The sequence below is a fragment of the Euphorbia lathyris genome, chromosome 6, assembly GCF_963576675.1.
Source record: "Euphorbia lathyris chromosome 6, ddEupLath1.1, whole genome shotgun sequence".
Classification (NCBI taxonomy): Eukaryota; Viridiplantae; Streptophyta; class Magnoliopsida; order Malpighiales; family Euphorbiaceae; genus Euphorbia; species Euphorbia lathyris.
Window position 1 is genome coordinate 79,381,195 of NC_088915.1, and position 22,813 is coordinate 79,404,007.

The 22,813-nt window shown below is 34.4% G+C and overlaps 1 long non-coding RNA gene across 7 annotated transcripts; it reads left to right on the plus strand.

The window, feature by feature from the left end:
- The first annotated feature begins 4,865 nt into the window (after positions 1-4,865).
- LOC136232151 (uncharacterized) lies at positions 4,866-12,448 on the plus strand. Of its 7 annotated transcripts, none has more exons than XR_010690332.1 (10): positions 4,866-6,381; positions 6,529-6,646; positions 6,723-7,139; positions 7,337-7,697; positions 7,782-8,150; positions 8,715-8,792; positions 9,211-9,452; positions 9,555-9,644; positions 10,726-10,782; positions 12,057-12,448. It is a non-coding gene; the product is annotated as an uncharacterized lncRNA (long non-coding RNA). The 7 variants fall into 7 exon arrangements; XR_010690330.1 differs by having other exon boundaries at positions 4,866-5,108; positions 5,306-6,381; positions 6,529-7,139; XR_010690329.1 differs by having other exon boundaries at positions 6,529-7,139.
- Positions 12,449-22,813: the final 10,365 nt, after the last annotated feature.

Below are 22,813 nucleotides of genomic sequence, written 5' to 3' on the forward strand. Positions count from 1 at the left end.
CATTGCCATTTGTATGTCAAAACAGGTTGCATCAACGTTCAACGAAGCGTGAATTCTATCTTTCAAAGTTTGATAATCAGTTGGCGTTGAAAAATGGAGCACCTTCGATTGACCACCAACGTATATCATTATGTCCATGGGCCCCTCTTTTTTCCATTCTCCATCCCACGAAAGCATACACAGACAAGTATTCGGGGTGGACATATTTCTGCATTATCATAAAAACAGCTTGTAAATTATATATTATTTGTAACTTAACGAAGAAAGCTAACGAAGCATATCATGGTATACACATTTCAAAGTATAAGATATGTCGATACAACATATATATCGACACCTATCGGCACATATCGACACATAAGACTGGCTACTCCGTCGATATTTGACATATATCTACGATGCATTCTCGTGATAGCGGTCGATAGTGATCATATATCGACTGATATCGACGGAAGATCAAAAGACGTTTTTCTAGAATGATCTGTTAATGAGCATTAAATGCATGTAATGATCACTTTGACTTTCACTCTTCTTCGAATATCACTCTAAGCGTTAAATATGAGGCTTGTCTGTTGAGATTCCCCATGAAAAATACGGTTCTTTCTCCTATAAATAGACGCTTTGTCTGTTTATAGTATATTCATTCTAGTAAACTCTCAAACACTCTAGTTTATCCAAAAATGGAAGCGCCACCACCACCACCACCTCTGCCTGAGTTCGAAGCATTAATAGCTACATTCGGCGAATCCTTCCGTGAAGGTGACACGGACGAAATAGTCCGATTCATGAGGGGCATGGCGCACACCATGTCTTTCGCTGCTGAGGCCATGGCTGACCATCTGGAGTCAGTTAAGAAAAAAACAGGCAGCTCAGGAGGACAATTAGGCGCCTCAAAAGGCAGTTGGAGAAGTCCAAGATGGACTACGCTGACGCCCTTTTGGGTCCTGAGTACCTGAATGTTTAGTTTATGTATTTTTTATCTTTAATGTTTATGTACTTTTGTTGTTTTGTGTTTGTTTCTCTTTTCTTTATGTGTTTTGTGTTTGTCTATTATGTTTTATTGTGTTTTTTTCCGTTTTGTGTATTTTTTCTTTATTTTAATATAAAAATATTGTTCTCATCTATGTTTTATGTGTTTTGTGTTTGAATATTATGATTTAGAATGGAAAATCTCATTTAACCGAGGTCGATATACGTCGATATTCTTCATCTATCGACGCCGATATGTCTGTCGATATTAATAAGATATCGACGGTTATCGACCTTTTCGGTAAAAAATCGCTGAGTGAAGTTCCAAACGAAATGCATCTTCCTACAACAATGTCACTGTTTTTAGGGATTCGCACGAACAGGAAAAACATGAAAATGCAACAGCAACAATATACATTGGGTTTTAGAGAAACAAAATGCTACATCTTAACCATGAATATGACGAAGCTTTAAATATTGTAAATAAATGAAAAACTTACATGATTGTGTATAAAATCTTGAAGCACAAACTGTGGGTTGGATTGATTGTTGTTTGTTGTCTGTAAATTGATTTGTTCTTTAGAGAGAGAGAGAGAGAGCGAGAGCGAGGGAGCGAGAAAAAAGAGGAAAATGGGGGAAAGACAACGTTATAAAAGGATAGAGAGGAGGGCAAGGTTGGAATTTAGTTAATGAAATGTGTTAGTTTTGGTGAGTTTCTCAAAATGAGTTAGAAAAGAAAACTAGCCCCTTAAAATGTGCTAGTTTTGTAATTGTCCCTTTATAAAAGAACTATTCTATTTTAATGGATCGTTGAAACTAATGCTATTCACTCCACTTTCACTCAATTAGATATTATATGTGAAAATATACTTAAAAACAGTATGCAAAAATTAATCAACCTTTTATCATATTTTCACATATATCCCAGGTTTGAAAGAAGTCCAACTTGAACAAATAAGAAACAGATAAAGGTAAAAAGATCAACCTCAGATATTAAAGTAGCTCCAATTGTCTCTCCTCCCTGCAACTGATTTCTTGTATCCTTGTAAACATATGGCTTTCGCATGGCAGTATAAATAAAAAGAATATTAAAAGTCAAAAAGTCATTCAACAGTTGAATATAAAATCCCACTCATCCAACATAGCCCAACAAATTAGAACATCTGCTCCTTCTCCAATAGTTACAAACTAAACCACACCAATGTAATTTAACTGAATCATTCCCTAGAAATTCTTCTGTTGCTGAGAAAATTAAAAAGAATAAACTAAAAGGAAGAAATTACCATTTGTGAATAGACAATGAGAACCAGTCGCAGAATCAAAATAGTTAATCTCCATTAGGAGATTTCTTTTTCCTTTCTTGAGGGAGAACAAAAGTGTTGAAGCTAATATTTATACGCGTATCCTCGTGAGTGGGGTTTAGGGTTTTAGCGTGTCTGCTCGCCTACACCATGATTCGGTGGAACCACATCCTATTTCTGATCATCCGTTTTGGTTTAAGAAGTTCATGCTTATCTCCAAAACTTTCAGGATCCCCAGTGAAAAGAACAAATCTCCGATGTTTATCACTTTGAATTTCTTAGTAATTGAAAAATAAGTTAATTTAGAAAATAAGTAATTTTTAGTATTTTTTTTTGTACACGGAACAATGATAAATTTTTTTTTTTGTTACAATAGCAATTCTATATAAATTTCAATATAATACTTAAGCAAGGTCCGTCAAATTGTGGATTCCTTTATCATTTGGGATGTATATATAATTTCAGTTAAGCCATGGAAATATTTTTAATCTGGAAGAATTTTGATAACTAATAATTTCAAATGATGATGGAATGAAATATTTTTAATCAACAAAAAAAATTAGGAGTTGACATGTTTTATATTATATATAGAATATAACTTTATAATATTTTTATCACATCATATTTTATGGATATTACCACTATAAATTTACATTAAAATTGGCTTGTATTAAATCATATTTTTATAGATTTATGGAATATTGGAAATTGTTTGATATATGTTAGAATATTTATCACATTAAATTGGCTTGGATTTATCACATATTAAATCATATTTTATGGACTTATGGATTATTGGAAATTGTTTGATATATGTTACAGTGCAGGTGCAGCAGGCTAAAATATTTATCACATTATTTTTTTAAGAACATTAAATCATATTTTTAATCTATAAATCCAATCCAATTTTAACATTGTAATTATCCATAAACTCATTAAATCATATTAAATCAAAAAATTGGATTCACGATTGAAATTGAATTTATGGATAATCAATAATTTTTTTTTTTTGAAGATGGATAATCAATAATTAATTTAGAAGAGTTTTAATTATTGAAGTTGGATAATCAATAATTAATTTAGAAGAGTTTGGAAAATTAAAGATTAACAATAATTCTATAATTATAACACATTAGCTGCTTCTCTATTATGATGCCACGTGGACAATTGAATCTCTATCTTTTTGACAAATGTAACTTTTGTTCCACATTTTATATATATAATAATAGATAGATGATGAATGAAAGCGATTACAATTCAATTTATGTCTATCACAAAAATAACTAAATCAATTGTAGATGTTAATCATAAAATAAAGGCATAATGCTCATCCATCCCCCTTAACTTGTTTAAATTGGTTATTTTACCCATCAAACTCATCGAATATCCTATTTACCCCATTAACTCCATAGAAATGGTATTTTCCACCCCCTTAACTTGTCCAAATTAGTCATTTTATCTCATCCTCAACTCATCGAATGTCCTATTTACCCCCTTAACTTCATAAAAGTGGTATTTCTCATCCCTTATGATCCTATTTACTCACTTAACTCCATAAAAGTGGTATTTCTTACCCCTTTATAGTGCAAAATTACACTACACCATAGATTGCATATAGCAACCAATTTTTAGAAATCATTGCCGTAAAATCGTTGCATTATCAAATTTTTTTATTGCTCATGTTTATGTGAGTCGAATGCAACGATTATGTATGACTTGTTGGTTTATTTTTAATTGTTTAATTTGAACTAAGGCAACAATAATATGACATTTACGACATGTCGTTGCCTTTTTAACTTGATAATTAGATAAAGCAACGAGGTTCCACGTAAAACACCATTGCATTTAATAAAAATACAATATATATACCTAATTAATTTGAAAATTTTAATTTCCATACTTGTTCATTAAGGATTCTATATATAGTTTGTCAATAATTGCATTTATTGACTGAAAATAGTGTAAAGTTGTGTAATAATATTTTTATTATGTAATAATATTTTCTAGGTAATAATAGAAAAACATTAATAAAAAACAACTAAAAATTGTATTCCATTTAATTAATATATTATTTTTGAAGCAATTAATTAATATCTTAAGAATGAGAAATTTAAATAGAAATTCATTGTTTAAAAATTATCTACAACTATGTCAAACTAAAAAAATTATTAATTTTAATATATTTTAAGAAATAAGATGTATCAATTATAGGTCTAAGATACTTTTTAGGGTTAAAATTTATGAATTGAGATTTAGAATTTTTAAATTATAGTATAAAATTATAATTAATTTGTGATATATAGAAAAAAAATGATATATTTAAAATTAATTTTGTTAGTATGATTTAGTTATAATTTTATATCTAATTATGATTATTTTTATATAAAAATCCTATTAAAAATTTGATTCAATTAATTAAAAATTTAGTAAAAAATAAGATTTCCACTTCCCGCCATAAATTTTCACCAAATATATTTCTATTTTCCCACCATTAATTTTACTCTAAATTTTCAATTCCCACCTTTAACTTTTTCCCAACTTTTCACTTCCCTCCAATAATTTCAATTTGACTACTTTCACTCTCTCTCACCCACTGCGTAACCCTTTTGCCTCTCTCTCACAGCCTGCAATTTTCCTTTCTCTTTTTCACTCTCTCACTGACCCTTCTCGGTTTGCTCAGTTTCTCATCTGTTAGGAAAACGATTTCTCATCAGTTGATTAGAGAATCTATCTTTAGTGCCCTATTTGCTAGAGTCCTCACCAAAAATCGCTTTTAGGTCTTCTAACCTAACATTGCATTGATAAGTTAACGAAGGCTCACGGATTCCAGTCAAATAGGTATTGAATCTGTTATTAGTTTTGGCTTCTCTTTCAATTTGTGCTTTATGTCCCTAGATTGCTTATAGATAAAGTTGATTTGGCCTCTGTTATAATTGTGCATTTATGATTTCATACTGATTGATATGCTCATTGGAATTTATCCTTGATCTGCATCTCTGCATTTTCTCTTCCTTTCGTCCCCAAACCCTAACTAGAAATGACCAAGGGTACTAGAAAAAGATTGACAATATCCTCCGAAAGCCTCAATCCCGCATACTATGAGTTGTCGATTCAGTTTATCAGCACCTTCAACGTCGGACGGCAAAAAGGACCTCTACATCTATAAACTGATGGGAACAACGAAAGAAGACACATTGGATGAGTTCAATGTTAACTATGGATTCATAGAGGAGGAGGAATTGACTGACGAATCTTGCAGGAGCACAGTGCACGATACACACCCTAATTTCCATCGGAATGCTTTCTGGGCAGCAATTGTGTGAGATCCTAAGCCCTTCTTCCAGCCAGGTGTCTCTAAATCGAGATACATCAGAGTCCCATACCTAAGGTACTTGCAGAGGTATTTTGCGCATTCGATGTTGGGGAGAAAAGTGAATCCAAGCTTAGTGTCAAGGAATGAACTGTTTTTGCTATGGTGCGCACATTATGGGGTGAGAGTGAATGTAGCCTTCTGGTTTCGGCTGCATCTGTCTAATAATGTCCATGGAGATGGAGGAATCATGTTCGGAAGTTTCATAACTCATCTAGCCAAGACCGTCGGTGCTTACCAACTAGAGAAGCACATGGAATCCTTGTATGGCGAGCTTCATATGGAACCGTTTAATCTCGGGATGATGGAAAATCTTCATATCTGCTGGACCGACAAGGAAACTGGCCAACTATACTTGATGGATGATTGCAGCGCCCAAGCTTGGGCAGAGAAGCTGGCTAAGGAGAAGGTTGAGGTCCCTATGGATGATGGGGCCTAGAGTGGGGGAGAGTGGTTCATCCCAAAGGCACTGGAGCACATTGACTATCGAGCAGATTGCTCAATTCATGCTAGACCTGCAGACACAGGTAGCCAAGCTGAATGCAGCTGTGTTCCCCCAAAATATGTTTACAGAGGAGACCCCGCAGCCCGAGGCTTCCCATGACTCGTTGAGTGAATCCACTTTTAGCCCCGATGAGCAATATCAGCGAGTTAAAAGACTTAAGAAAGGGAAAAGTGTTGAGCAATATCAGGGAGTTAAAGGTCTACTCTATATTTATATGTGTGTCAGTGTTCTAAAGGGTAAGTGTTGTAAAGTGATTCTTAATTTGTTTCATTGATGTTACTTGAAATATCAAAATAGTTAGATGGTTAGTTTTTCTGTTCTTAGTTCCTGGCATGTTATTATTACTGCAACTGCTATATCTTATAGTTTATTTCTAATCATAGGTGCAATTGTGCGAAATGGAGCAAAACTACTTGCTGAAGCCGGCTTCGTCACTGGTTGGTACAGCTGTGACAAATGCATTGATCAATGCAAGGAAGGCTGTGGATAAGACTTCAGCTGGTAAAGTTGAAAATGTGCCTATTTTATCCACAAGTGTTGCCTATGGTATCTATATAGCAGTTTCTAGTAACCTCAGGTATCAAATACTTGCTGGCGTCATTGAACAACGGATATTGGAACCTCTATTACATCAGCACAAGCTTATGCTTAGTGCTATTTGTTTTGCTGTTCGAACGGGCAACACATACTTGGGCTCATTGTTGTGGGTCGATTATGCTCGCCTGATAGGACTTCAGAAGGCTCCTGAGGAACAGAAGGTCTTAGCTTAATTTTTATCAATCTAGAAAATATATCAATTCAATTTTTGTGGGAGCTTTGGATGCTGAAATACAAGTTCTTTCTTTTCTTTTTGGAAACTTCATACGTCTGCCAATTCCTGGAAGCTACCTTGAGGCTGAAGGTGTTGAAAGGACATGGAGAATTCGACAAATATCAATTCCTCTGGAAGTTGATATCTTAAGCTCAAAGAATCAACATGGTATAATCTTACCAGGTTGTATGTTATCCTATTTGCTTTCATTTGCTTTTCTCTACAATGTATTAGTAGTCCATTTAATTGAAAATATATAGCGTCAATCATGTTGACAAGTCAGGATAGTTAATTATGAATGGAGTTCTTTTAGTATTGATAATCAATCTGTGCTGGAAATTGTGAACTCTAATTTACCTCTAAATTGTGGTTATTTTTAGGAGTGGCCTCTTGCCAAAATATTGATAGGGGAAGGCTTGCCCCAGTACACCCTTGTGGTGGGATTCAATCACTTCAATAATATGGAAAAACTTTTTCTTTTATAGTAATCATTTGTGAGATAAATTCCGTTAATGAATGGATTACACGGGGTCAGCTTAGAAGATCTGGGGTTCTATAATAGAAAAGGATTATTAAAGAGAGCGTGAAAAGGAGCATTGGGCAGGGAGAAAGACAGACAGATACATATCAGGGGCAGGCAAGCCTAGGCGTGAATTGGTGCTCTCTTTTCAAAACCATCTCTCTGTTTTCTTCTTCTTCTCTAAACCAACCAAAATTTCTCAATTGAAATCAGCTATGTCTGTGAGTCTCTAACTCTGTTATTTCTGCATTGAATCTTAAATTAATCATACATTTATTAATACAAAAACATTGACATTTATGCAGAAGGTAGAGGCAAGAGTTCCCAACCTTGACTGCGAGGGTTGTGCTTCCAAGTTGAAGAAAGCTCTTTTCAAGCTCGTTAGAATGACGGATTAAGGGCTCGTTAGAATGATGAGTCTTCTTATGATTTATCCAAAGAGAAGAAGTTCCAAGCTCTTGGGAACATGAACCATGGTCTATTTCTATCGAAGAAGTGAAGTCATTTTGGCTACTACAGAGAGAACATCAATGTGAAAAAGGTAAGTCATGCCATGCTACTGCTTCAAGAGAAATGCTGAAAAGAAAGGATAGGGGTTTGGAAGCTGCCTGCCTGTAAATTGGTTGGAATAGTTGTTCTGAAAGGCCTTTTAACCAAAAGTGTATATACAAAAGGTGTTGTTCTTGCTATGCTTTCAATGGCATTATTCTTTCATATGAATTTTTTTATATTGAACTTCCCATGGGCTTTAAAAAAAATATATTCAAACTTAACTTGAGAAAAAAAGGTTTTTTCTTGGCAATCTTACGCTTGGTACCCATCATTTTTGTCAGCATCTGGTTCAGTTCGGCTTCCTTTTGTTGACTCCATTCAGCTGCTTTATTAAGTAGTCTTCTCTCAACTGTCCATTCTGAATTGAGATGCTTCTTGTGTAGTTTGTATCGTCAAATCATATAGCAGTCTAGAACTTCTAGATTTGTACATTTAGAAGAAGTTAGGAGAGTGAAAGAAAGAGCGCTTGCTTAAGCTATGGTTGTTCAACTCTTAATATTTCTTGGTGGTGCTAGATCTGTTAGATTCCCTCCATTTTTGGAGGGTTTCAATTTATTTGTTTTTTTCTCTCTTTTTGGATGGTCTATTTATTCCATCTCCCACATTCATTTACATTTTTAATTTTGTAGCAACTTATGTAGCTTGCCTTGAGTTAATTCTTCATACTTCGTATTTAAAATCTGCAGGCTGTTGAAGGGGCCAGGATATCAATTGCTTTAGGGATCATTGGTGTGTGGATTTGATGCCTAGCCGATTTGAAGAAGGTAAGATAAATTTGTATTAAACTATAGCTATAAGAATACTTGGGTTTTTTTAAGATACTGAAGAAGGTAAGATTAATTTGTATTAAACTATAGCTATAAGAATACTTGGTTTTTTTAAGATATTTATTCCCACTGCGTTTAATTGATGATGGTTCAAATTCTTTTTGGTCTGGTAGAGTAGAAAATTGGTGTTATTGAGTTTCTTAATCCAAAAGATTATGAAAAGCCTGTTTTTTTGCTTAACTGATTATAGTCTTGCTTTAATCTTGGCATTTGACATGTTTTATTTTCAATCCATGAAAGGAGAATCAGGTCACCATGCGCTATGATTTTGTAGAAAATAGTGACAGGTTTTACTTATTTCATATTCAGTACTTCGTTATTTGTTGTTGATCATACTTTGTTTTACATGGATTAGGATAAGTCAGACCAGAGTTTAACTATAGGTCTCTGCAAGGCCAAGAATCTACCAGATTGTACTTTGCAAACACATACTGGAAAGCGCAATAGTAGTGCAAGTTGTAAGGCCAAATGAGGTGGAAGAGAAGAGGAGGGAACTTCCAATTGTCATGATGGAGCAGGAGATAATGGAAGCAATATATGACAATCCCATTATTATTATTTGTGGAGAAACTGGGTGTGTCAACTCAAGTTCCTCAGGTGGATTTATCTGATGTTATCTTTTCATTAACATTTTGTGCGATTCAATTTGCAAGTTTGTACAAGGATTGTCCTAATTTCATTATTGGTGAAATCTTTCAGTTCCTTTAAGAAGCAGGCTTTGGTTCAAAGCAGTGTGCTCCTAGAGGTGGTGTTATTGGAGTTACTCAACCACGACGTGTGCTCCTAGAGGTGGTGACATCTTTCAGTTCCTTATTATTGGCATTTTAAATGGAATTTTGTTGCTACTCAAAATATTCAAAATAAAATAAAAAACATAGATAGCTTGAATGCTACTCACTCCAACTTCACTTTACCTCTTCCATGCTTATCTACAGTAATATATTATCTTTCGCCCAATTCTATATATAGTTTATGTGTTTCCCCCATTTATAGATTAATATGTACTTTTTTATTACAAAAAAGATGACAGTGGTATTCGCTAGTAGTGTTCCATACACTTTGAATGATGATTTACCTGTTAGATCTAACTTATTAAATTTAAATTTTAAAATGCTTATCATTTTCATCATAAAATTTTGATAAAGCTATATTTAAAAGTGGATGATCAAATTGATTTGGCTATTAGAATTCATATAAATATTACTGATTAGAATAATCAATGACTTTTAGGTGGATAATGTCAGTTTGAGCGTTGAGATTTCAAACAGAAAATTCTAACAATTGATAAGATTCTAACCAATTTTAATTTTTCAACATTTTAGTTAAGAGGTTATTCTAAGCAACTTCAAACTCAACTTCACACTTTCTAATATTATGGAAGATTAAATTTTAATTAAGGTCTCAAAATAACCCTTAACAACTTTAAAATGAAAATATTAAAAAATTAAAGTTGTTTAGAACGACATTTGCCATAAAACCATATTTTTATTTTCTAAAAATTCATTCTCTCTTTTCTAACCAAACACCACCTAAATGGTCCTATAGAAATATTGGTATTTGGAATAGCAGAGAATGCAACTAAGGTCCTATAGAGTGTAGTAGTATACTATATCAGGTCAATTTTTAGCTGTTAATTCTGAAATAGAACAAACTTGGTTTTAGTAGCATGTTATTCTTTTGCTGCACTAGTTAGCATGTTATTCTTTTGCTCTTTATCTCACAATTTGAGGGATATTCAATATTCACGATGCAAAAAGTACCAAATGGCAAACTTGAAAATGAGTGTGCATTAGTCTACATTGTTAGTTTTGTTTAACCAACAACACATATTGGGTAAGTCTCTGATATCATTATCTCGTGTGTTTCTCAGGTATCCAAGCAATATAAGCACCTATTAGCTCAACAGACTGGCTTATCAAGAAACCAGGTACATTTTTCTGTCCCTCTCTTTTTATATATATTTAAAAATCAGTGATAAAGTAGAACTTGTCAAATTAGAAATTTAATTGAGAGGTTTAATTAGTATCCTATATGAATAACTGCCCAAAACTTCCTTTCTCTCATGAGCCACAAGATGTTTTTCTATGGCTTCATACCCAAATTGTAAATATAACTTGTTTTCATTCATTATCTTATGGTGAAAACAGAAAGATATATTATAGCTCTTAGCATTAAAAAATTATAACGAATCTTATTATTGAAACTCAAAGGGAACTTCAAAACAAATAAAATTATGCATCATCAAATAGGATTGAAACATTTAATGACTTGAAATCAAAAGAACAAAGACAGGAGCAGAAAATGAAGGAAATGAAATAGAAAATGACATGGAGAGTATTTAATTAATAAGGACACTGGAATCTGGCGGCAACATTCTTGTTGCACTGGTTGAGCAGCAAGCTTAAGTCCAGTGGAACGTTAAGGTTGATTCCCAAAACATTAGCTTTAATAGCAGTACAAAGGCAAAGAGCAGCATCAAGATCGACTAGACCAGAAATTAAGGAGCATCATTTTTCATTTGGTGGAATTTGAATTTTTCATTTAGATTTCTTTGCAAATTCATGAAATTACGGAAGTTATTTTTGTATTTCTTTCTTTTAGATTTTCTAAATATTTTTTAAGGAGGATAAAAGGAGACGCATGATGCGTCAAAATCAAAGTGTCACATTTGTAGAAAAACAACAACTAATTGGAGAGTACATATTGATTTTGCTGTATGGGTGGGTCTAGTAATTAATTGGAGAGCACTACTACTTGGAACTCTTTTTCTTTTTTCTTATTTTCTTTTTAATATTTGAAGTTGTTTACTTAAGCCACCAAATCAGTAATGCAAAATCATATATTTGCTACTTTATGAGGCATGTAAACAACTATATCTTTTTTAGACCTGATAGCCTTAAGGACCAAAAACTTCTAAAGTTTATGGTAGAAATTGAATCCATATAAAAACTGAGATGCTTCTCTAACTGTTTGTACTTTATTTAAATCAGAATTTTTTTGTTGTTTTCTTGTTCCCATGATATTTGTTGGTTGTTTTCTTGTGCCCATGATATTTGTTGGTTATCTTCTTTATGGTAGAAATTGAATCCATATAAGAACTCAGATGCTTCTCTAACTGTCAGCACTTTATTTAAATCAAATTTTTTTTGTTGTTTTCTTGTTCCCATGATACTTGTTTGTTTTCATGTTTTAATTCTACAGCCAAGGATTGAAGAGTTGTTGTCTGCCGGGGAAAACATTGAGCAGATTGAAGAAATACTCGGAGGCTTGTCATCTCATGGTCGTGAATATCTAGTTAGTAGGATAGGCCCCATTGAAGAAAACAAAAGGTTATAGGAGCGTGGAATCTTCAACTTCTACGAGTAAGAGCCCGTTGTCTAAAGATGCAAAAGAGCAATTCAAAATGGAAACCAGAGAGGAAATCAGAGACGAAGTGAAGAATGAAATTAGAGAGGAAGTGAAGAATGAACTATTGTGATGATACTTGGATGTTGATATTTAGGCACCTTTGGATTTTATTGTTTGTGGATGTTTATTTGAACAGGCGTTGCCTTTTGGATTATAAATATCATCGTTGCCTTTTTGTTACAAAATATTGTTGCCTTTATTTTAAAAACATCGTTCCTTTCTACTTTAAATATCGTTGCACTGCACACAAAACATCGTTGCACTTGCAAACAAAACATCGTTGCACTAGTAAACAAAACATCGTTGTCTTATTTTTTAAAAATCGTTGCAACTGTAAAATAAAATTGTTGACATAACGTTTCAAACCATTGCTTTTGCTAAAAAATTATGTTGCTTTAGCTAACCAAAAACTGTTGATTTAAAAAATATTTGTTGCCTTTAATGACTAAAATTGTTGCATAGTATAGCAATAGGTGTTGCTTTTGGACCTGAAATAGTGTTGCCAGTTGGATTTAACCGTTGCCTTTAGTTTGAAACAGTGTTGCCTTATCTTAGTAATGGCAACGACTAATAAATGTAAACGCGTTGCTTTAGGGTTCATGTTTCGTTGCCATTAGTTGTATCCTTCAACCGTTGCACTTGCTGGAAAAAAAGCAACGACATCGCCATTGTTGCATTAGAGAATATTTTCGTTACCTTTGAGAGAAAAAGCAACCGTGAATTAACCAACGAAAATAAATGGACCAAAATCGTTGCCTTAGCCCATTATTGGCCATAATGCAACCATTTTTGGTGCCTAACGTAACGAATCAGCATCGTTGCAATAAGCATTCTATGGTGTAGTGTTAATAGCACTTATTCAAATGAATTTGAAAATATATATTTTTGATATCAACTTTTTATTTTGTTTTAATTTGATAATTATATTGATACTTCATGTATTTATTATAATAATATTGTATTACAATAATTAGATAATCAAAATTTAACTAGCAAAAAAAGTTGAAAAGAGAAAGAATGAATAAAAGGTACAAATAACAAGAACATTTTTTTTGATAAAAAAACAAGAACATTAATATAAACAAGTTAAAGACATTATATGTAGGGATAATGTACCAAAATAGGCTTATGATTTTGGGAAAGTATCAATTTAGGTTCCACGTACAAAATAACACCAATATAGGTTAACGTTTAAAGGATGTATCAATTTAGGCCTCGATGACAGATTGTAAGGGGTGAAAAATACCACTTTTATGGAGTTAAGGGGGTAAATATGACATTTTATGAGTTGGGGAAGGGGTAAATGGACATGAGGGGGTGAGAAATACCACTTTTATGGAGTTAAGGGGGTAAATAGGATATTCTATGAGTTTGGGGGGATAAATGGACAAGTTGAGGGGGTGAGAAATACCACTTTTATGGAGCCAAGGGTGTCAATAGGACATTCGATAAGTTGGGGGGTAAAATGACCAATTTGGATAAGTTAAGGGGGCTGGAGAAGCATTAGGCCTAAAATAAAATACAAACGATACAACAATTGGAATGCGACAATGAAATAATGGAATTGAAATGCTACAAATAGAATTGAAATGAAATTAAAATGACAAACTCGAAGCCAATAAATGGCTAGCTTGACATGTCTTGATTAGATTCCACGAGAGTGAGTACGATTTGAACGACGATCGAATAATATGAACGTCTTGAGCATGAACTTTCAGTAATGATTTGATGATGACTGTGGGCGAATTGAATGTTTAGAGAATTTTAGGTTTAGAATCGGGATTAACGAATGATTTTGAAGTGGAATTGGATGAGAAACTAAACGATTTTCAAGCAAAAGGGATGACTCAAGATTAAATTAACTTGGTATCATAAAAACTAAATAATACAAACAGAATTTTGAAAGTTGAAACGGAAAATCGAGATACCAAAACGTGTATAAAATGAGTTTTCGGACATGGAATTGAGCGAAACGAAAGCCTAGAATCAAATTTAGGATGTTAGAAACGATAGTAAAGTGAAAATTTGGACTAAAACAGACTATACAATACCGAAATAAGGCCACAAAGAAATCTGGATAGGATGTGCAAAAGAAGAACAAAAACAAAAAATTATGAACTTCGAATGACGAACACTGAAAACCAGACTTTGAAATAGACAAACTAAAGAAAGAAAACTAGAAATTGCTCAGTTTGAGCTGAAGAAACTCGAAAAAATAAGGCAAGAAAGGGCCAAAAGAAAAACTCAATAGAGTGATAAGAGAGACTTGTGTTGTTGTGTTGTGTGTTGAAATGAGGAGGGAGATGACTCTATTTATAGTTGAAAATGGTAGGTTTAATTATAAATAAACTCCTAATTTCCCTCCACTAACCCTTAATTTCAGTTTATTTAGTTGCTAGTGGGTGGTTAAGTTGGTTAGAGTAAGTGAGTAGTTAAATTGGTTAGAGTAAGAGTAGAGATAACAACCAATTTAACTAACCCGTTAGGCATGGACCTTATACTTCCAAGCCTTATTTCTCCATTCGTAGGAAAATTTCTCTGTTTGATATCTCGAATGGTCAATTGAAGTGACGTTGGTATGACATACACGTACTCTAATTTCCGAAGCTTATTTCTATCTCCATATGGACCCGAATTAGGCCTAAAAACACATCACAGATTCCTTGCATGTCTAGTTTTTGGAACACTCGACCTTGTGAAAAAATTCGTCCGTTAGATGGCTCAAATGGTCCATGGAAATGATGTTGGTGCTGCTAGAAAGAGTGTTATTTTTGGATTTTTTTTTTCTTTTCTCCTTCTTTTCCTTGTACTGGAGGCTAGCTCACCGAGCTTGCCATCAGCAGTCCCTTTGGGGCTTCTCGTGTCCAGCTCGGCGAGCTGGAGATCAATAGCGCCGAACAAATGATTTTTCATTTTTTATTTTCATTTATTTATTATTTGTTTTTATATTTATTAATAAAAATTACAATACTTGAAAAATATAAAATTTATTTTATGAGCCAACACTCACTATGAAGGAAAGAATAAATGGAAGAACACAGTAGGGCTGGACGCGGATCCTGGAGATACTGGACCGGACCGAATATCCGAAGAAAAAACTCCAGAATTGGATCGGACCGTTGACTTTTTTTGGAGAACCGAACTGGATTGGACCGTTGACTTTTCGTCAAAGAACTGGACCGAACTGGACCGAAATTTATCCAGAACCGGACCGATAACCGGATTGGATTGGATTGGATTGGACCGAACTGAAATAACCGAAAGTTTAGCAATAATAAATTTATATTTCATACATTAACTTTATATAAAGAGAAATATTATATAATATATAGTTATATATTTTGTAAGGTTTGGTAAACTAATTACAATAATACAAATTTATAATTTATTAATAAGGTATAACGTTATTATATAGTCATAAAAATTATCCCGATTAATTCCCGTTTATAAAATGAAATAAAAAATATTTACCTGAAATGTAGACATAGAGAATCAAACACCTAACCAAATGGAACATTGTTAATCGCCTTAACCATCTGAACCAATTCTACTTCTTGTTAACCTTTTAATTAAGTAACAAGTATTGAGGTTCTGTTGACACACTGAATGTGATGCTTTTTGTATCGGTGGTTTTTGACCCAAGGTATAAAATTAAGTACTTGATGACTAAGTACACTGAATTTTATAGTGAGAACGATGCTAATGAGTTGGTGGCACAAGTTACAAAGATTATTATTCCATTGTTAGATGAGTATATAGTGCAAAATGTGCAAGAAAATGTGAATCTTGGAGCACATTCTTCTAGTTTGGATGAAGCGGATGATGACATTGATGATGAGATTGAGGGTTAAATGCACCATTTGTCACTGAACTTACATGATTGTCTCAAAATGGTCACTCAATTTCAATTTGTCTCAATAAAATCACTCAACTTTGAGTTTTGTCTCAATTAGACCACTCTGTCGATTTTAGTGGTTAAAACGCATCGAAATAATGACATGGATGACACGTCAACATGAGTTAACTCAAATCTCTGACCAGAACGAAATGTGACAGTCGCATGTTTTATTGAAGAAGGTAATATTTACTTAACAATTATATTTCATAGTTTTATTTTAATTAAATGTTTGTGAATACTAACTATATAAATGTTATTTAATTTGTAGAAATTAGTTCTGATCCTGAAATTGCATCATCTCTTTTATCCATATTTCAATTGGATATCTAAGGTTTTTTTAACCGAATCAAATGCATTTTGGTAAGCATATTTTTTTCCTTTTACTTTTTGCTAGTGTGTTGATTAATTTTATTGAAGTGAAAGCTAATTAATTTAACATTTGTTGATTCACTAATATGGTAAATTTTATATGTTTAGGTTGATGTTTGGCTTTTACTGCATTTGCTTTGGAAAACAAGGAATTTGTTGTGTTAAGAAGATTCAATTACAAATTGGAATGATGATTAGAGAGATTTTTGTAACGACCCGGTCCGAAATGGGTGGCGCCGGGGTAGACGGCCTGAGCAAGGAGCGACCCTAAGGGATGGCGATGGGGACAGAAATGAACTGAATCCCATATCGGAAATGGAGAGGGAGTGATTGGGGCTTATTAGTAAGATGTGAATCCAATACATGCAGACGCGTTTTAAAGCCGTGAGGCCCAATGTGTTGGAATTGGGCCAGAGCGGACAATATCTACATGGTATTGGATCAGGGTGATACAATTGGTATCAGAGCCGACTCTCCACGTACGATGTGTGGTTCGGGGACGAACCAAGCGGAAGCTGGTGGGCCTGTAACGACCCGGTCCGGAATGGGTGGCACCGGGGTAGAAGGCCTGAGCAAGGACCCCTAAGGGATGGCGATGGGGACAGAAATGAACTGAATCCCACATCGGAAATGGAGAGGGAGTGATTGGGGCTTATTAGTAAGATGTGAATCCAATACATGCAGACGCGTTTTAAAGCCGTGAGGCTCCATGTGTTGGAATTGGACCAGAGCGGACAATATCTACATGGTATTGGATCAGGGTGTTACAATTTTGCTAATGAAGCGTTGTCTTTTTTGAATTAAAGGTTGTTTGTTTTTATGGATTTGTTATTTTGTAGCTTTGATTTTGTGGGTTTTTTTAGCCTTGTTGTCTACCGTAACTTTTAATACTTTGATTTTGTGGGGTTTTTTTAGCCTTGTTGTCTACTGTAACTTTTAATAAATGTTGTTTACTTCCTAAAAAAATATTATTTATTTCAAGTTATGTAAGATAATAAAATTTTATATTTTATTATCTTGTAAATTAAATTTTTAATTTATTTTTTAGGACTTAAACTATTAGATATTTATCCGAATCACCGAAAAATTATATTGGATTGAACCAGAACCGAATCTCCGAATCCCCAAACTGGACTGAACTGAAATTTTGGAGCAATTCAATTCTGGAGATTTATTCTTTCAATTCTATCCTGGAGATTTCCTTTTATTAATCTCCGAATTTCAATCCAATACTGGAGATTTATGAATCCCCGACTTGGACCGAACTGTGCCCAGCCCTAGAACACAGTGAGTATTATTTTTTCGCAAATAATTCTTTCCTTACTTCGATCCCTGCAGTCTTTTTATCTTCAATTTTCAGCCAATGTAGATGAGTTGTCTTCAACAATGTTGTATTGTATTTAGCTTCAATATTAGCATGTTATTTATTAGGGCTAATTACAAATCTAGCCCAATTAAGAGGGGTCATTTACATCTCTAACACGCTTTGCTTCCATCTTACCAAATTAGACCATTTCATCCATTTTGGACAAAATTACCCTTAGTTCTATTGATCGATGGATCTGCTCCTGCTTTTTCTTATTCTTCCGCTTCATCATCATCTTCATCTTCTTCTTCTTCTTCTTCGATTTCTGATATCAATCGTTAGCAATTTTTGAGATTTTTGAAGTATTATGTTCAATTTCCCGTAAAAATGGTATGTTTTTATCTTATACGTCTGCTTTTATCGTTGGTCTTGCCTCTTTCTTCATCTGTAATGGTATCGTTTCAATTTTCTCAATTTTCCACCATTTTTTTCATTTTTCTCCATTGTTGTCGCATTTGTGATGAAATTTGTCGCATTTCGTCATAAATGCGACAACTGTTGTCGCATCTGTGACGAAATGCGACAAATTTCGTCACAAATGCGACAACAATGGAGAAAAATGGTGAAAATTTGAGAAAATTGAAACGATACCATTATAGATGAAGAAAGAGGCAAGACCAGCGAGAAAAGCAGACGTATAAGCTAAAAACATATCATTTTTACGGGAAATTGAACATAATACTTTAAAAATCTCAAAAATCGCTAACGATTCATATCAGAAATCGATCCATCGATCAATAGAACTAAGAGTAATTTTATCCAAAGTGGATGAAATGGTCTAATTTGGTAAAATGGAAGCAAAGTGGGTTAGATATGTAAATGACCCCTTTTAGTTGGGTTAGATTTGTTAGCCCTATTTATCACACTAAATTAAAATCAACACTTACTTTAGTGTATATATTAACTTTAATATTAACATTCTATTTATCACACTAATTTACTTTAGTGCATGTATGAACATACTATTTGTTACACTAATTATAAAGTCAACTCTGTAAACCGTTCTCTACTCTCTCCAAAAAATTTCTCAAACTTTCTTCTTGTTCTCTTCAATTTTCATCAATTTTTCTCCAACTTCATCAATTAATCTTCATGTTGATTGGATATTCTTCTTTTTCAAGTTGCAGTCTTCTATTTGAGGTGGAAGAATGAAGATTGTCTTCCTTTTTCCTTCTTGCACCGTTCTATTGTTTTATTTTTTCTTTTTTGTTCAATAAATTATAGTTGGATTGCGTATATTTCACTGAATCTCTTATTTTGTTTGAATTGCATCCGTTGTTTATTATCTTTTCATTTGTAATATTTTCTGTTTTAGCAAGAGCAAAAATGGTAGATCACTACATCTACGTGATTACAGAAGAAATGACTCAAATCCGAAGATTCAGAAGAGTTTAAATGCTGAATTACAAGTGTTTTTCTGTAAAACTGGAGTTTGAGGAAGTACATGTTTCATCTATTGTACTTATGTCTTTAATGGTTTATTTTGCTCTTTGTAGTCATTTTCTTATCTTTATGGATTCTGTACTAGGCATAGCCAGTACTTATGTAAGGTTTTATTCCTTGCTTTTTTTTTTGTACTTGATGTTTTCTTATCTATGAAATTATGAATGCACTTTCATCCAAAAAAAATCAACTCTTAATTTAGTACATATATTACATGCTATTGATTACACTAATTTACTTTAGTGCTTATATTAACTCTAATATTAACATGCTATTTGTCATGTTAATTATAAAGTCAATTCTTAATTTTAATTAGATAACTGCATATCACAATTAAAAGAGTTAATTTTTTTTTTAACTAAACTTCATTAATTAAGCAAAGAATGGCAAAAGTATAACACAGAGCAAGTAAATTCACTAGGAATAAAATCAAAATAAGACTGACAAGCAAATTGAGAGGCCACTCTAGCAAAAGCGTGAGCTAAACCATTTGTCTGTCTTCTGATAAAACGAATAGTGAAACCGCTTTCTGAAGACAAAATCGACCGACACTGATTAACAATATCACCAAATTCTGAATGATCCACAACCCCGGACTTGATGGCTTGTACCGTAACCAGGGAATTTGACTCGAACATAACCCTTTTGTGGCCCGTCTTTTTCACCCATCTAAAAGCCTGCAGCAATGCCCATGCCTCCGCGTCCATGACCTCCATTATGCCCTCCCACGTAGCAGTCCGCGCCTTCACGAAAGCTATGTTGTAATTCCTTATAACTGCACAACTCCCCGTCTTCCCAAGGATTGAAAAAATGCTTGCATCTATACAGCTTGACAGAGCTTTGGCTGGCGGTCTGTGCTAGGATTTATCACCGTAGCAGTTACACAAAACAGCAACACTTGCCGTAATAGCAGTTCCACTTCGGATTCTCGCGACTTTCCAATCCGATAAAATCTGTTTGCTTCTTGTAATAATCTCAATTGCAGGGATCAATTTCTGGTTCCATAATCGTTCGTTCCGGGCTCTCTACCATGACCAAAGCACTATCATAACTTTTTCTCGTGCCTCCATTCATGCAAATGTGGAAGAAAAAACTAGCAAAGTTAGCAGCATCCTCTCCCGCTCGCCCACTTCATTGCTCAACCCCGCCTCCCTCCAAACTTCATGCACTTGTGGACACATAACCAACAAATGCCAAACATCTTCAACATCGTGTGCACATATAACACAGCTTCCCTCCATATTTACTCATCGACATCTCAATCTGTAACGAGTCGGAATGCAGTCCCGAGCTAATCGCTAGCAGAAATAACGAACTTTATATGGGACTTCCGCTTTCCAGATAGCCTGCCATAGCCCCTCAACCCAAAGCTGCTGGTTACTAGTAATTTCCTATGCTGCCAACCGGTACGCACTGCGCACAGAGTAGCAGTCATCACGCGAGCCATCCCAGATGAATTGATCTTTCCTACCTGCTAGCTTTGCTGTTGAGCGTATTATAACTAGCACATCCTGTTCCGAAAAGATTTCATGTAGCAATTCGACATCCCATTCAATAGTATTTGGAATAAAGAGGTCACAAACTTTCAGATTTTCCAAATCTACTACCATTGGTGTCGATATGGTTAAGGAGGGAGATTCATGCAGCCATGAATCATTCCAAACACTTATCGATTTGCCATCCCCAATCTTCCAGCGACCACCTTTTGTAGCAATAATTGAGAGCCCCAAATACTCCACCAAATATAGCTAGGTGAATGACCCAATTTAGCGTTTAAAAAATCCTCATCTGGATAATATTTTGCTTTAAATACCTTGATAACCAGAGAATCAGGAGCTGACTGAAGTCGCCAACCTTGTTTTCTCAGCATTGCTAGATTAAAGGCAGTAAAATCTCTAAATCTCAATCCACCTTCATCCTTGGATATGCATAACTTATCCCAAACTAACCAATTAATTCCCCTTGATCCATCCCTCTTATTTCCCCACCAAAACGAATTCAACATTCTCTGCAGCTCTTCTGTCATTGAGATGGGAAGCATGAAAACACTCATAAAGTAAACCGGTAACGCCTGCCCATCGGCTCAGATTAAAGTTGCTTCCCGGCTTTAGATAACGGTTTAGCTCTCCATGTCTGAACTTTTTTCCACAGTTTATCTTTGAGATGTGCGAAAATTGCGTTCTTCTTCCTTCGCACAAGTGATGGAAGGTCCAAATATCGTCTAGTACTAATAGGCTGAGAAACCCCCAAGATACTAGAGATACCCTCCTCTAATATTGGATCGACATTATGAATTGAAAGAGTTAATTATTCATCAATGTATTTATTTATTTATTGATGTTGTATTAAAAAATATGAAAATTATAAAATTGGATCAATTTGAAAGACTATTTACAAGCCTGTTTCTCTAAATTCTTACCGGGCTTAATCAAGTAAAATGGACAAAATCAGGATAAATCAGTGTAGAGAAAATTACTGGAAAAATCACATGTCATGAAAAAATTATAGTTATGTCAAATTTTATTTTGAATTATATCATTAAAGAAGTTATCAATAATTAAGTGAATTACTATACCTAGCCACAAATTCCTACCTCTAGCCTCGGGAATTGACCGAATTGAAAAAAGACAAAACCTCTCAAATACCCTATACACTCTTCGATCAAATCCGAACTCATTTCTGAACCAAATCATGGATCGTGAAAGAGGCCGTAAAGGGAAAGAGAAAATGGTAAGATTTACGATTTTATTTTTTTTGATTTACGGTTCGAATTGGGATCTGTGGGCGTTTTTGTTCATACGCCGGAATCGCAATCGGGCGTATGAACATCATGCCCGGCCGGTGGTTCCAGTGTATGAACATCACGCCCGACCAGTGGTGCTGGCGTGATAGCCAAACGCCCGAACCACTAGTCGGGCGTGATGTTCATACGCCCGCACCACCGGTCGGGCGTGATGTTCATACGCCCGACCTGTGATTCGGGCGTGATGTTCATACGTCCGATGGTGTTTTTTTTTAAAATTATAGTTACATTTAAATTAATTTAGTGTAATTTGTAATTTATAATTTATATGTTACAATTTTAGATTAATTTAGTGTAATTTTTTTGTAGACGGAGCGGCCTACTATCGGGGGGAAATCCATCTCGTCATCTGCTCGTCGTTTAGATGTGGACGACGAGGATGATACACCATGACATACGAGATTGCGTGGTATTGATATATCTGGTCGTAGGTGGAGAGGGGCTGCGACGGAGCAGGTGCGGAGGGGTTTGATTGTGGATCAGCCCGATATTAGTGGATCAGAGGATGCGACAGATTTTGATGACAGAGAACCTGATAGCGATTTTGTGGAGGACTACTTGGATGTGGTAGCCCAGGTACTGCGACAGTCTGCAGCTAGACGTGATTTTCATCGTACAGGCTCATACATTCCTCTGTCTCAGTCGAGGATACCTGGCAGTAGGGCTGGGCA